The sequence below is a fragment of the Lepus europaeus genome, chromosome 11 (genome assembly GCF_033115175.1).
Source record: "Lepus europaeus isolate LE1 chromosome 11, mLepTim1.pri, whole genome shotgun sequence".
NCBI classification, from domain to species: domain Eukaryota; kingdom Metazoa; phylum Chordata; class Mammalia; order Lagomorpha; family Leporidae; genus Lepus; species Lepus europaeus.
Window position 1 is genome coordinate 14,893,975 of NC_084837.1, and position 14,868 is coordinate 14,908,842.

The window sequence follows — 14,868 nt, forward strand, 5'->3', positions numbered from 1 at the left end:
CAAAAGCATTTGCACCATATTCCAGACCAAATAATCATTTAGTTCTACACACACATAATTGTTTCTTTCCAGAGGAAGGGAATTCCTTTGCTAAGTTACAAAACTTCAGCAAATTAATACAGTACTCTTTAATGTAACAAAATCATATTTTTTGTTGGTGTCATATGTTCTTGTAGTACTAAATGTTCACTCCAAAAATATCATTTAAGTATCAAATCAAAACACTGGGGTTTTCAGCAGAACAAGTTATTTTATATAAATTAATGTCATTTAAAACTGTACAATTTTTCCTTTAACAGTGAATTCCCTCATGCAAGCTATTGAATTTTACAGCAGTAGCACAACAGTGTGCATGGATGAAGTTGCTTTGTTTTATTGTGGGGTTGGTTCAAAACCAGGTAGAGCTCCAATGTGTGAAAACCTTCCAATTCCACCTTAGCAGAATCAAGATACTCATTTCAGACTCCACTAATTTCAGATGATCCTTTTGGTATAGTCTTACCCTAGCTTATTAAAAAAAAATCTACCTAAAATATAGTTGTACTTTTTTTATTTTTTAATTAATTAATTAATTTATTTTTTTGACAGGCAGAGTGGACAGTGAGAGAGATAGGGAAAAAGGTCTTCCTTTGCCGTTGGTTCACCCTCCAATGGCCGCCGTGGCCTGCGCGCTGCGGCCAGCGCACCACACTGTTCTGAAGCCAGGAGCCAGGTGCTTATCCTGGTCTCCCATGTGGGTGCAGGGCCCAAGGACTTGGGCCATCCTCCACTGCACTCCCTGGCCACAGCAGAGAGCTGGCCTGGAAGAGGGGCAACCGGGACAGAATCCGGCGCCCCGACTTGGACTAGAACCCGGTGTGCTGGCGCAGCAAGGTGGAGGATTAGCCTGTTGAGCCACGGCTCCGGCCATAGTTGTACTTTTTAAATAACAGTTAGATATATTGGCTTGGAGAGCTGGGGTCCTGCTCTCTGACAGGCTGTCAGAGATAACAACAGGCTGTCGTTATCATTTCTCTACGAACACTACTGTGGCCATTGGTGCCCTAGTGTTTCCTCTTGCCAATGCTGCCAGTTCTTCACTCTTAGCATTTAATTTATGTATTGGCCACTCCATTGCTTTTTGGCCTTTATTAGCATTTGAAGGTATCATACTTGTCATCAGTCCTTCAAGGTCACTGCTGAGGCTGATTCCTTTCACAGTGACTGTGGCTTCTTGAGTTGAAAATGGTTTTTTTCTGGGTCTTGAGGGTATGGTTTGTATACAAGCCTCTCGTCTACTGCCATATTTGTAAATGAAATATTAGTACATTTGAGTTCCATTGTTCTCGCCACAGGACCAACGACAGGTGTTCTTGCATGTGTGTTTGGTTCTTGCTGCACCAATAAGATATTTCACAATTGAAGTCAATCCCCCTCAGTGCTGAGAGGTCTGTGGCTATGCAACGTTCCAGAGGTGTCTATGTTTGTCCAGCACATCTGCTTTCACCACTCCCGGGTTGATTGGATTGGGGTATTTTTGCATTGCAGCTGTTGTAATGGTTTCCTGTGGGTAGTAAAAGACACGTGCCAAGGTCCTGCCCTTCTTGGTGCTGGCGGCCTGGGTGATGTCCTGGTGGTGCTTCATAATTGAGTTTTCGAATTTACTGAATTTGCAGCTTAGTCCTGCTGAGCCACACTGTCCAGGAGAGCAAGGTGGCGGTGCCCTTTACCTTCACAAAGACACCGGGGACAGGCTTCGGTGAACATGCACATGCACATACATTTTAAAGAGCAGGTGAACAGAGGGTTTAACTAACTCTGGGGAACACTAACTACGGGACAGAACTGACACTCGTGCCAATATGCCTATCCAATCAGCTTGAAGGTCACATAGACAGGATGGCTCCCCAGGTGGGCCTAATGGGCCTGGTGTGCATCCAGGAGTTGTTTACCTGATCAGCAATTACAGGGTCCTTTAGCAAGGAGTGGGGGTGGGGTAAGGTGCTTGGGGCTTCTGCCTCCTGCCAGCAGTCAGGTTGTGGGGTCATTCCCGGGAGGCATGGTGTGCCCTGTCTTCTCAACCTCCGGCATGGGCAGGGCATGCGGTCTCCCCACTAGGTACAGTATCACCCACATGAATTAACTGTTTTCATTGAATAGTGAATTCAGTGAAAGGTTTTTATTAATCCATTTTCAAGATGATTAGAGAAAATTTTATCTTTATGGTCAAGATCATTTTCCTTATAATTCTGGATAGAAATTCTTTATGTGGTTCCAAAATTAGAACTAGATAATTTTTGCAAACCACAAAACCCAACAAATGTTGAATGGACTTTTTACTCTGGAGTCTTTCCAAGGAGAAGGATCTTACTCAGGGTTATTTTTAATTGCCTTGTGGTATAGCTAAATTCACTCTATCCAAGCAAATCTAATTGTGTGACTTAGGGCTTTGTAGTCAAATCCAAAATCTCTCTATAAATAACCTCAAATCATCATTTCAGGTACTCCTGTGGTAGAGGAGATTTTGCCTTGCAACTTGGCATACTTATGCATGTGGATAGTCATAAGACATGACTTTGGGTAAGGAAATTTAGACCTTCACTATTTAGTTCCAATTGTCATCTAGAAAATCCAACCCTCTCTCCCTTCCTTCCATTTCTCTCAAATACTTGCATGGTTTTTCTCCTAGATTTTCAGAATAATGGATGTGGGAAAGATTTTAGGATCAAGTGGTTTAACCTCATCTCTTGTTTTTATAGACAAGGAAGTTATTTCAGAGAAGTAAGAAACTTTACCAATATGATGTGAAATCTTAAGCCCTGTTCTTTTCTCCTTTATACCTCTCCCTAAGCTGTATTCTATCCTACTAACAATGAAAAAAAAATGTGACTTGGTGCTTTGAAATAATCTTTTGAGTACATACCAATAATATAGCATCTCTCCTTCTCCAAGTGTGACGTTTCAATAACTTTGGTCTTCAACAATCATTTTATTTTTATATACACATTGTATTCAAGATTTACTACAAACAGACTATGGCTCTTTCTTCAACTAATGCATATTTTGTGAGTTTATTATCTCAAATTTTATTATTTTTTAAGATTTACTTATTTACTTGACAGGCAGATTTACAGAGAGAGATAGATAGAGAAAGGGAGAAGAAGAAAGGAGAGAGGGAAGAAGAGAGGGATAGAGGGAGAGAGGGAAAGAGGAAGAGAGGGAGAAGGAGAGGGAGAGAGAGAAATCTTCCATCTGCTTGGTTCACCTCCGAAATTGCTGAAGCAGCTGGGGCTAGGGAAGGCCAAAGCCTGGAGCCAGGAACTCCATTAGGGTGACAGGGGCCTAAGTACTTGGGTCACCTTCCATTGTTTTCCCAGGAGCATTAACAGGGATCTGGAATGGAAATGGAGCAGCCAGGACTTGAACTGGGGTTCATATGGGATGCCAGCATTGCAGGTGGAGGCTTGACCTGCTGTACCACAATGTCAGTCCCTCTGATTATACTTTATAAAAGTGTTTCCACTTCTGAGAAAGAGAGGTACATAGATAGAGAAAAGAGAAAAAAAAATGAGAGATGGAGAGAGAAAAACAGACATGCATTTACTTCTAAGCCTTTGGTAATGTTGGGGTTCATGTAATCTAAATGGAAATAAGGAGTTCTAATCCTCTTATCCTCAACCCCCCCCCCCACACACATCTTAAAGATTTAATGTCAGTGAAAAATGGTGTAAACCAGTGAATTCAAGTAGATACAGCTTCTATTCAGCATGTGAATCTGATTCCTGTATAGCACAACATTTGTATGGCCATCATGGCTTTGCCCTTTGGAAGCTAATAGTCTAGGGTTTGAAACAGACTTCTAGACAGGTCCACCATTGTGCCTGTAATGTGTGCTATTCATGGATAAGAATGAAGTTAGTGAGAGTGTTTGGAGGACAGAGCAAGTAACTGGAGTGTGCAGTTATTTTTACTGTGGGGGATACATTTTAATTAGTTTTAAAGAAACAGTAAGAAAAAAAGGGGTGGGGGAGGATATTTCAGAGTAGTAATATCATGGTCCTAAAAAGGCATGGCATGTTAAGAAACCAGTTTCTCACCTAGCCCTTTTCTCACCCAGGTTTTGTTAAAGTCTCACCAGTGTCATCCCTGCCTTTGGTCCTGCTCACTGAGGTCCTTCCACCACTCCCCTGCTGGTCCTCAGTGTGCCCAGGGCATGGGGTTCTAGTAAGTCCTAATACATGTAGAATGAATAAAACAGATGTCTGGCTCTGTCATCAGGTTCTGTGCAGTTGGATTAGAAGCTTTGGAAACATTTTCCTCCCCATAGCTGATCATAGCCATATTAAATAACAAACATGTAAAGAGCTATGATCCACTGATGAGAAATTAGAATTAATGAGAATTTAACAAGGCTGCTCAATACAAAGTTAATATAAAAATCAATTGTTATTCTGATTAAAGAGAAAACATTATCAGAAAGCAAAATTTTAAAATATATTGTTTCGGATAGCATTAAAAACTGCCCACTATCTAGTAATAAATAAAAAAAAAATGTGTGATATCTATATGGGAAAGCACCAGCTGTAACAACCTTGTTTTAATACATTTGAGATTCTACCACCTGGAGACAAACACCATGTTAATTGATTGGAAGACACAGTGTGGTAAAATTGCCAATGCACATATCAATCAAAGTCTCAGTAGGTGCTGCAAAGAACTTGGCAAATTGGTTTCAAATTTTATATCAAAATGCAAAAGTCTTAGAATATTCAAAGGCAGACAGGAAGAGAGGACACGTTCATTCCTGTTATCAGCAGTGATTATAAAGCTGTAACAAACAGAGTAGCTTATTGCTAAGGGGTAAGCTAGTAAACCACAGACGCAGGATAGAGAATGCAGAACTGATCCATGAATATTTTGACACTTGATATTTGACAAAGGTGGCATCAACAAATCAATGCTATTGGGGCATTTAGTTTCCACACAGAAAAAATGCAAACTATCTCTTATTACACACTACAATGAATACCTAATAGTGTATAATGTACAATAATGTATGTCACAGTTACTCCTCTGTATTGGGTGTGTATCTCAAAGAAACTTCTATGTGTGTACACCATATGTATATAAAAGTGGCTTCATAAAAGTATGTATGAAATAACCTCAATTCATGAACAATGTGATGATCCCTAAGGGTAAAAAATAGATAAATGGATTGGGGGCATAGACATGTGATAGAATATTAAACACCAATGGAAATTAATAAAAAATAGTAAGTAAGAAAACAAGGATGAATTTCAGTATCCAGGGTAGAAATCAAGGTATAAAATAGCACCTCCATTTTTGTATTTCACATTCAGTTCCAAAAGCAGGCACAACTGGGTGATGTGTACAGGGATGCATAAGGTTATTTAAAAAAGCATAAAGAAGTATTTAACATAAAATCAGGTAATGGTGACATACAGGTAAAGAAGGAGGACCATCATTATGAAGAGACATACAAAAGATAACGGGGGCCCTAGGAATGAGATTTGCCTGTATAGCATGGGTTTTTCCCTGATTTATGAGGTATGTGTACATTCAGAAAAGGGAGTGAGGTTGGGTGGAATGTGAGGATAGGCAGATAGGAGGAGTGTGCCAGACAACAGTGACTGCCAAGGGCCCATGACTACACAGCACAACAGGAACGAAGGTGACTACTCTAAGATCACCTCTCTTAAACACTCTTCACGTACACTACGGTATTTGTCTTTCAAAACAGCAGATGAAGAATTCATTTTATAGTCTTCAATTTCTTTTTATGAATAAATTGACGCACTAAGTAACGTAACATAAACATATCACTGTTTTGAATCTGCAGAACAGAAATTTGTTGTTGCTAAAAGCATGTAATTAGCAAATTGCACATTATTAGTACATGATATTAATTTTTGTTAGACTTAAAAAGATGACACTTTTTCCAAACATTACATTAATGTTTGTCAGTTATTTCTTTTAATATAATAATTTATACTTTTCTTCACTATTCAAGCAGTAATCTTTTTCCATTAAACATGACAAAAATTACATTTAATAGTAAACATACAAACTGCCAGCAAGCACAATTTTAATAACATTTCAACAAGAAAGTAAAAAGGAACAAGTTACTTCTGAATATGCTGATTGAATAAATTTTATGGAACTACCGTTTCAAGTCCAGTGAAAGAAATTTGAGAGTAGTTTTTAAGACTATTTAAATTTTGTTCAAAATTAGTAATTTCATTGCTTTAGGCATAAGAAGAGGTTATTAAACTAATGATTATCCCCACAACTCTAACAGAGAAGCAGCCATAGAGTTTTTTTTTTTATTTCTATCATATATTGGCTTAATTCCATTTTTAACATCTGATTGCAGCAAAACATCTTTTAAGATGCCTATTTTTGCTGCTTCAACATTAAACGTAATCAAACACCTAAGCTGAAAATATTTTCAATGACTTTTTAACCTCTGTAATTATAATTTCATCACATTGTTCTAGTTATAAGGATTGATGAATTATCAAGCAAGAAAATGTTCCCATTTAAAAAAATCTGATCTTTACCATGAATATAAATTAGTGGGTTGTGAATACAGATTTTGTTGCTATAACAAACACTTGAGATTGATAATGTTTTTTAAATTTTATTTAACTAGTTTCATGTATTTCATATATACAGATTTAGGAACATAGTGACATTTCCCACCCTACCCTCCCTCCTGCCCATGCTCTAACCCTTCTTCCTCCTCTGTCTCCCATTTCCACTCTTAATTTTATAAAGATCTACTTTCAGTTTACTTAATGATTGTAAAATTAACCCTGCCTGGAGGGTTCCAGTAGCACGACGCCATTACACTGGTGAGGGCTCACGGTCTGTGTCACAACATGCAAAGAATTAGAAAGGGAAGCAGCCACATGAAGTGGCCAAGCACGTGGAATGATCTTCCTTTAAAACAACCCCTTATGGGGGCTGTCACTGTGGCATAGTAAATAAGGCCACCACCTGCAGTACTGCAGTGGCATCCCATATGAGCACCAGTTCAAGTCCCGGCTGCTCCACTTCTGACTAGGTCTCTGCTATGGCCTGGGAAAGCAGCAGAAGATGGCACAAGTTCTTGGGCCCCTGCATCACATGGGAGACCCAGAAGAAGCTCCTGACTCCTGGCTCCTGGCTTTGAATTAAGAGCTATGGCCATCTGAGGAGTGAATCAGAGAATGGAAGACTTTCTCTCTCTCTCTGCCTCTGCCTCTTTGTAACTCTGTCTTTCAAAAGAATAAATAAATCTTAAAAAAAAAACCCTTATAGTCACCAGTTCGAGTCCTAGCTACTCCATTTCTTTTTTTTTATTTAATAAATATAAACTTAGAAAGTATTTTTGGATTATAGCAGCTTTCCCCCTCATAACCTCCCTCCCACCCGCAACTGTCCCATCTCCCATTCCCTCTCCCATCCCATTCACCTCAAGATTCATTTTCAATTATCTTTATATACAGAAGATCAACTTAGTATATACTAAGTAAAGATTTTAGCAGACTGCACCCTCACAGATACACAAGATATAGAGTACTATTCAAGTAGTAGTTTTACCATTAATTCTCATAGTACAACACATTAAGGACAGAGATCCTACATGGGGAGCAGGTGCACAGTGACTCCTGTTGTTGATTTAACAATTGACACTCTTATTTATGACATCAGTAATCACCCGAGGCTCTTGTCATGATCTGCCAAGGCTATGGAAGCCTATTGAGTTCACCAACTCCGACCTTATTTAGACAAGGCCATATCAAAGTGGAGGGTCCTTCCTCCCTTCAGAGAAAGATACCTCCATCTTCGATGGCCTATTCTTTCTGCTGGGATCTCATTCACCGAGATCTTTCATTCAGGTCGTTTTTGCCACAGTGTCTTGGCTTTCCATGCCTGCGAGACTCTCATGGCCCTTTTAGCCAGATCCGAATGCCTTAAGGGTTAATTTTGAGGCCGGGCTACTCTACTTCTGATCCAGCTCCCTGTTAATGTGCCTGAGAATTCTGCAGTAGATGGCCCAAGTTCTTGGGCCCCTGCACCCACATGGTACACCCAGAAGAAGCTCCTGGATCCTGGCTTTGGATTGGCTCAGCTCGAGCTGTTGTGGCCATTTGAGGAGTGAACCAGTGAATGGAAGACCTCTCTCTCTCTCTCTCCCACTCATTTTGTCTCTATCTCTCTCTCTTTCAAATAAATAAAATAAATCTTTATATATGAAAAATCCCAATTCATTATGGATAGAATTCACTCTTGAAAGACCCAATCAATGCTGAGAAACTAGCGTTAAACTGTTTATGACAGTGTAGCCCCTTTGACCTAACTGCCTTGCACTACATCAGCAAGCTTCCAGCCATGAATCTTTGGGGGACAACCTTGTCCAAATCATAGTCATGAGAAAGCTAGAATAAAACAGTTAAATGGATGGCACATGATTTAATTGATCCATAGAGGGAATTAAATATTTGAGGTAAAGAAAAATTAATCATTTAATTTGCATTTTTGACAACTTATTTAGTAGAAACTGAGAGGACAGGTATCCAGGACATATTTGCACAGGTGTGCAGGGTTTGAATTTACCTGGATATTGATTACAATTTTAGGATTAAGTGGAGATGGAGGTGAAATACAGTTGGCCATATTTGTGTTATTTGACAGAAGTTGTGATCATTTCAGACTCATGAAATCGCTTTGTCGAAGTTCACTAACCAATTTCTTCCAAATATAATGGATAGCTCTCATGTTTTATCTTTCTGATTCTTTTCTCCTACTTCCTCTTCCTCCTCCATCTCTTATGGCCTTTGCTTTGTTGTAATATCCTACCAGGCATTCCAATAAATTCTGACAATTTCTTCCTCTAAATAACCAGGATACCCCTTTCTGCTGTCCCCACTGCTCTGTTAAGACATCCGTCACATCCTCCCTGATCTGGTGAAGGTTTCTAGCTTCAATATCATCTCTAATTCTGCCCTGGAAAGCTCTATGCACTGCTGTCAGTCAAATCTCTCTAAAATGCAAATGGATCCACAACTCTTCCATGCATGAACTTCTTCAGTGGCCCAATCATGGCAGCAAAATAAAAACCATGGAAAGTCCCAGTCCTGTCTTTTTACACCTTACCTTTTATCACACTTGCCTCACCTTTTGTTCCAGCAGAGCTGAAATACTCAGGATAGTTACCAAACAGCCCACATAAATACCCTGGGGCCTACTATTGTTCTTTGATTTATTTTTTTTAAATTAAACTTTTATTTAATGAATATAAATTTCCAAAGTACAGCTTATGGGTTACAATGGCTTCCCCCTCCCAAAACTTCCCTCCCACCCACAACCCTCCCCTATAATTGTCCATATTTGCATGCTGCAGTTCAATGTTTCCATACATGCATACATTGCAGAACAATGAAATATGGATAATCAGCATGTCCATCATCTCAAACGTTTATCATTTCTTTGTAGTGAGAACATTCAAAATTCTCTCTTCTAGAAATTTTGAGATATACATTATTGTGAACTATGATCACCTTACTGTGCAGTAAGGCACCAGAACTTATTCTGTCTACCTAGCCACTACTATTACTATCTGGGCATTTCGTAAAATGAAATTGATGTTCAGCAGAGCTAAATCAGTCCTCCAAATTTGCAGTTGCCTGGATGTCATAAAGCAGAATTCAAACCCAGGGATCACACTCTGAGGTGATGACTTTTTTCTTGGCTGCTACATGTTTTCTGGAATCTCTTGAAAAAATGTATAGCATCTCTAAGGCATTGCACAAAACTGTTTGTTTTCCTTTGTAATCTAGCTATACCTACCTCATTTCTCAGTAGTCACCCCCACTCTTCTTGTGCCTCTCATGTCTGGTTCTTGTTTAACCCGTTACCTTTCTAAATGTTCTGTGTTTAGCTCTGCTGAAGTGTATCCAAAGGACCCACATATTGCTTCAAGTCCCCCTGCATCTTTTCTATTTGTGTTTTCAGTACTGGTGACTGTGCCAAACCAGAGTGCATGGTCAGTGGGAACGATTCTTACCCCTGGGTACATTTGCCACTGTCTGGAACCATTTTGCCATTTCAGTTGCTACATGTTGGGAAGATATGCTCCTGAAATTGACCTGGGGGAGGCCAGAGATGGTGAATGTGCAGGCAGCACCCTCCAACAAATAATCATTTGCTCCAGAGTGGCAATAGAGCTGAGATTGGGCAACACTGATTAATAGCACTTTTAACTAATCAGTCAACTCCAGCTATGCCACAGTGGCTCTTTATACTAAGCCATGTCATGTTTCCAGCTTTCTGGAACTTTTACAGTCTGACAATGGTGCACCTTTTGTCAAAAATGCACCCAGAAGTGGACCAATGGTGAAACTATTTTTGGACACTCCAGGCTTCCTCACATCCACACCAATCCGATGTGGATGAGCACCTGAATCGCTTTCTAAAAAGTGGATTCAGGAAGGTTTGTGACTCTACTTCCCTCACCCCTGCTGAGCCCATATACCTTACTTAGTGGTCATTGGACCCAGCTGCCCTAGAAAGAGATACTTGTTGCAGCTTCAAGTATGGAGTTAAATGAAATGATATTGAGCTGTTTTGAAATATGGGGATTTTGCCTTCACCTTTCCTGTAAAACTGGCCAAGTAAGGTGTGATTGGAGAAAAGGTAAATTAGAGGAATTGTATGGGACTAGCCAATGTTGAGCTGGTGCAGGAAGAGCACGGAGCTGGCGTGCTGGGAGGGAACACCTTAGAGCCCAGGTCGTGGTAGTGGCTAATGATTTCTTTGTTTCCCAGATCAAACACAGTGTTTGCATCAAACAGTGGCTATAGCTGACAATCTGACTCCTGGGCTTGTCGTGTACTATGAAGGCAAATAAACTTACTCAAACATGGCTAGTTCTGATTATGCAGTGCCAGTGCCACCTATTGTGTCTCAGCTGTGAACAGGTGCAGATCAGAGACTATAAAAACGCATATGCTTCTCTGGATGTCCAAGCAGCCCTGGGTTATGCCACATGTGGTGACTGAGGCTGCAACACCTTGGGGCATGGCCCAGGCAACTTTCCAATATCAATGCAACTTCAAATCCTTAACTAGAAGTACCTGGATCTCTTCAGGGGCTATGCTTGTATGTGGGCCACAGAATATTGCTCTACTGGAAACAGTGGTGGCTCTGTGGCTCATCTATTGCTCTTGAATTATTGATAGTGACACCAAATTTCAGAAAGTCAATCTAGACTTCTTTGAATAGGTTTCAATGGATAGCACTCTAACTTTGGGTTGCATTCTGATTACATAAAAAACATTGTGTTTCTGGGACTTATTTAAATTTGCCGAATCTGGGACTTGAGATTAGAGGTATAACTGAAGCTGCCATCATTCTGTTATTTGGAACCCTTTTGATAGCAGCTAGTTAATTAACTAGTGTGTGAGACTAATCAAAGGGCTTTGGTCTCAACAAATGAGCCAGAATTTGTGACATAATGAAAAACTCATGGAAACTTTTGGGTTTAGGAGAAAAACACTTTGGGAAGAGGGTTGGACTCTCCTGAGCATTTTTATGTATTACTCATACCCACTTCTCTCTAAACACAAAAAACATCAATCATCAGGGAGAAATATATGTTTCATTCTCAAAACATATATAAAAACCAAGAAATGAAAGTGACAGATACGATAGTATGGGCACAGCCTCTATGAAAATCATCTCAAATCATAGCATGTGAATTGTCTTATTTATTTATCTAAAAAATTATACATATTTGGGGGGTATTATATGATGTTTGTTACAGCTTGCATTGTGTAATGTCCAATCAGGGTAAATATAGTTATCCTTTCAAGCATTTAACATTTCTGTATAGTCGAAATCCAAAAATATTTTTGTTCTAGTTTTTTTTTTTTAAATAGAGAACTAAATAGTAAATTAGCATTATCTATCTTCACCTTACTGTGCAATGGAACTCTAGAACTTCTTGCTCCGATCTAGCCATTACCGAGCTCTTCCAATTTAAATAGCTAGACCTCAGTTTGTATCCAAATTTTGAAAGGAAATGTGACCATTGTTGTAAGTTTACATTTGGAGGGCACTAAAGTTTTTTGCAGTTGAATCTGATATATTGTATTGATAAATATATGATATTGATATAAACAGAATTGTGCTAAACTTAATTTACAAACCACAGTTGGAAAGTTTCAGGAAAGGGGAATCAAAGGGCATACAAGGAGAAAGGAAATCCAATTACTGTCAAAGAAGAGAGTCAAGTCTGTAGTTTGGAGACTGAATTGGAACCAATTTTATAGGTATCCTTGCCAACTTTCCAAGGTTTATTTTGCATTTTATTTTCTTCTCTTTGATTTATTTTCAAGATCAGCCTTGCATGGTTGAAGTAAAAATGTGCTTGCTGGAGCAGGCATTTGGCTTAGTGGTCAAGACACCAGTAATGATGCCCGCATCCCAATCTCAGCACCCAGTTCAAGTCCTGGTGCTACTCTAATTCCAGCCTCCTCTCATTGTGCACCATGGAAGGCAGCAGGTGATGGCTCAAGTGATTGGATTCCTGTCCCCCATGCGGGAGACCTGGATTGATTTGGTGGTTCCTGGCTTTGAGCTGACTCAAAGCTGATCACCACAGGTATTTGGGGAGTGAACCAGTAGATAGGAGCACACACACATTCTTTCTCTCAAATTAATACATACAGACAGAATCTATTTTTTTAAAAATGTGTGTTTGCTTTTAGAAGAGAAGTGGAGGTGAAAAGATTATGTCCTCTTTGGCTCCAGTTCTTAAAGAAGAGACCACCCCTTGGAACAGAGTGTCCTGTGGTGAGAGACAAAATGTGGCTGGGGGCATTCTCCCAACTGCTCAGGGATCCTCGCTATGGCTCGCATGAAGCAGACGGCGCGCAAGTCGTCGGGTGGCAAGGCGCCGCGCACGCGGCTGGCCATCAAGGCGGCCCGCCAAGAGCGCGCCGGCCACGGGCGGCGTGAAGAAACCACACCGCTACCGGCCCGGCACGGTGGTGCTGCGTGAGATCCGGCGCTACCAGAAGCCGGCGGAGCAGCTGATCCGCAGGCTGCCGATCCAGCGCCTGGTACGCGAGATCGCTCAGGACTTCAAGACGGACCTGCGCTTCCAGAGCTCGGCCATCATGGCGCTGCAGGAGGCGTGCGAGGCCTACCTCGTGGGGCTCTTCGAGGACACCAACCTGTGTGCCATCCACGCCAAGCGCGTCACCATCATGCCCAAGGACATCCAGCTCGCGCGTCACATCCGCGGGGAGCGGGCGTAACATTCCCCTCGTGCTCTCCTTGCAGTCTGACCTCAAAGGCTCTTTTCAGAGCCCCCCCCCCCCCCCAAAAAAAAAAAAATGTGGCTGGAGAATGATCTTGGCTGGAAAAGTATACAGCTGGTGAAGGTTTCCAGCATACATTAGTACGTTAGTGGAGCAGATACCCCATGTACACAAAAGCTAGTGAATTCCCACAATACTGTTTTAAATGGAGGTTTTTTAAAAAATTTTTAAATTTTTTTTTTTACTATGGAGAACATATTTTCAATTATTAGGAGAGACATAAACAGAGGTAAATTTTTATAGCTCAAAAGTTTTGGGGTGGGGAATCCTGGCCCACTCAGGGGCCACTCACACATGGAGGTCAGGGAGAGATCCATGGGCCAACACCTACACTGGGGTCCAGAGTCTTATCCAGATTTCCTAAGGGGAGTTTTAAGCAGTGGGTCTCAAGCAAGGAGGCACAGTTTCTAGGAATCACAATGTGATTGAGAGGTGACCACTGAGGCCTTTCTGCATTGTCTGTGCAGGGTGTGGCCCAAGCGGAGCTGTCCCATAAACAGGTGGTCATCAGTGGCATAAACTCCAGATTGATCACATTGAGAAACTGAAAGAAGGTAGACAATTGGAAGTTGCATCAAGGATGTCTGAGAAAGCCCAACATAAAATCATAGTGGATGTTGACATTACATAAAGTTATGAGAACTCACTACAAAGGTCAGCTAGTGAAAGCTAGTGAGATCCCATTTTAGATATCCGCAAAGAATCCATGTGCTCTCTCCCTTGAAGGGCAGCCCTTTCCCAAGTCTCTTAGGGATCTCCTCAGCTATTATTTGTCTCATTTTGTTAACTACACTTGTGTCTGGCCCTTAAGATACCACCTATGGTATTACCACTATGGGATTACATAGTTAGAAAGCAACAGGACAGTTAAGGTTATAGTCACATGGTTTATCAAAAATATCTCATTTTTAATTGAAATATACTATAGTCATTTAGTCTTGAATGTGATTGGTAAGGTCAACACCACGCAGGAGGCTCCTGCAGTGCCCATTATTACAACTCAAAATCCATGCATCCTGCAAATCATTTTAAACGACTGACACTCAGTAAAAGCCAGTGAGAAAAAACAGAATTCACATGGCCTAACATGGAGCCATAACCTCCAGTGTTATTTAAAGAATTAAGGTGCATCCACTATCAGCTGCTAATTTTGAAGCAAGAGGATGAAGACAAGGTAATTCTGCTGAGGAAATCTGCAGAAATACTACAGGAAAAATATAGTTTTTTGCTCAGAGAGAAATATTGTTATTTATTTCTCCTGAAGTATTAACTATATTTCTTAATTACATCTAAGCTTTTCTAAAGATTAATCAAGAAAAATGTTATCAAATGTTTTGTGATTTTAGAGACTCTCTTGGAATGAGCTGAACATTTTTCTTGAAAAGGAAGTCTATAACAAATGTGTGAAACTATTTTTAGGGTCCTTTTTTGGCACTAAGGAAGGTCTTAACTCATAGAATTATTTTCAAGTGGAAACTTGGCCTAGCCATGGGAAGGA

General features: G+C 40.4%; 2 pseudogenes; one reads left to right on the plus strand and one right to left on the minus strand.

Annotated features, from left to right (window-relative positions):
- Window positions 1–1,006: 1,006 nt before the first annotated feature.
- LOC133770433 (PRELI domain containing protein 3B-like) lies at window positions 1,007–1,624 on the minus strand (annotated as a pseudogene).
- An 11,271-nt stretch (window positions 1,625–12,895) lies between these two features.
- Window positions 12,896–13,307, plus strand: LOC133769364 (histone H3.1-like; annotated as a pseudogene).
- The last annotated feature ends 1,561 nt before the right edge of the window (window positions 13,308–14,868 follow it).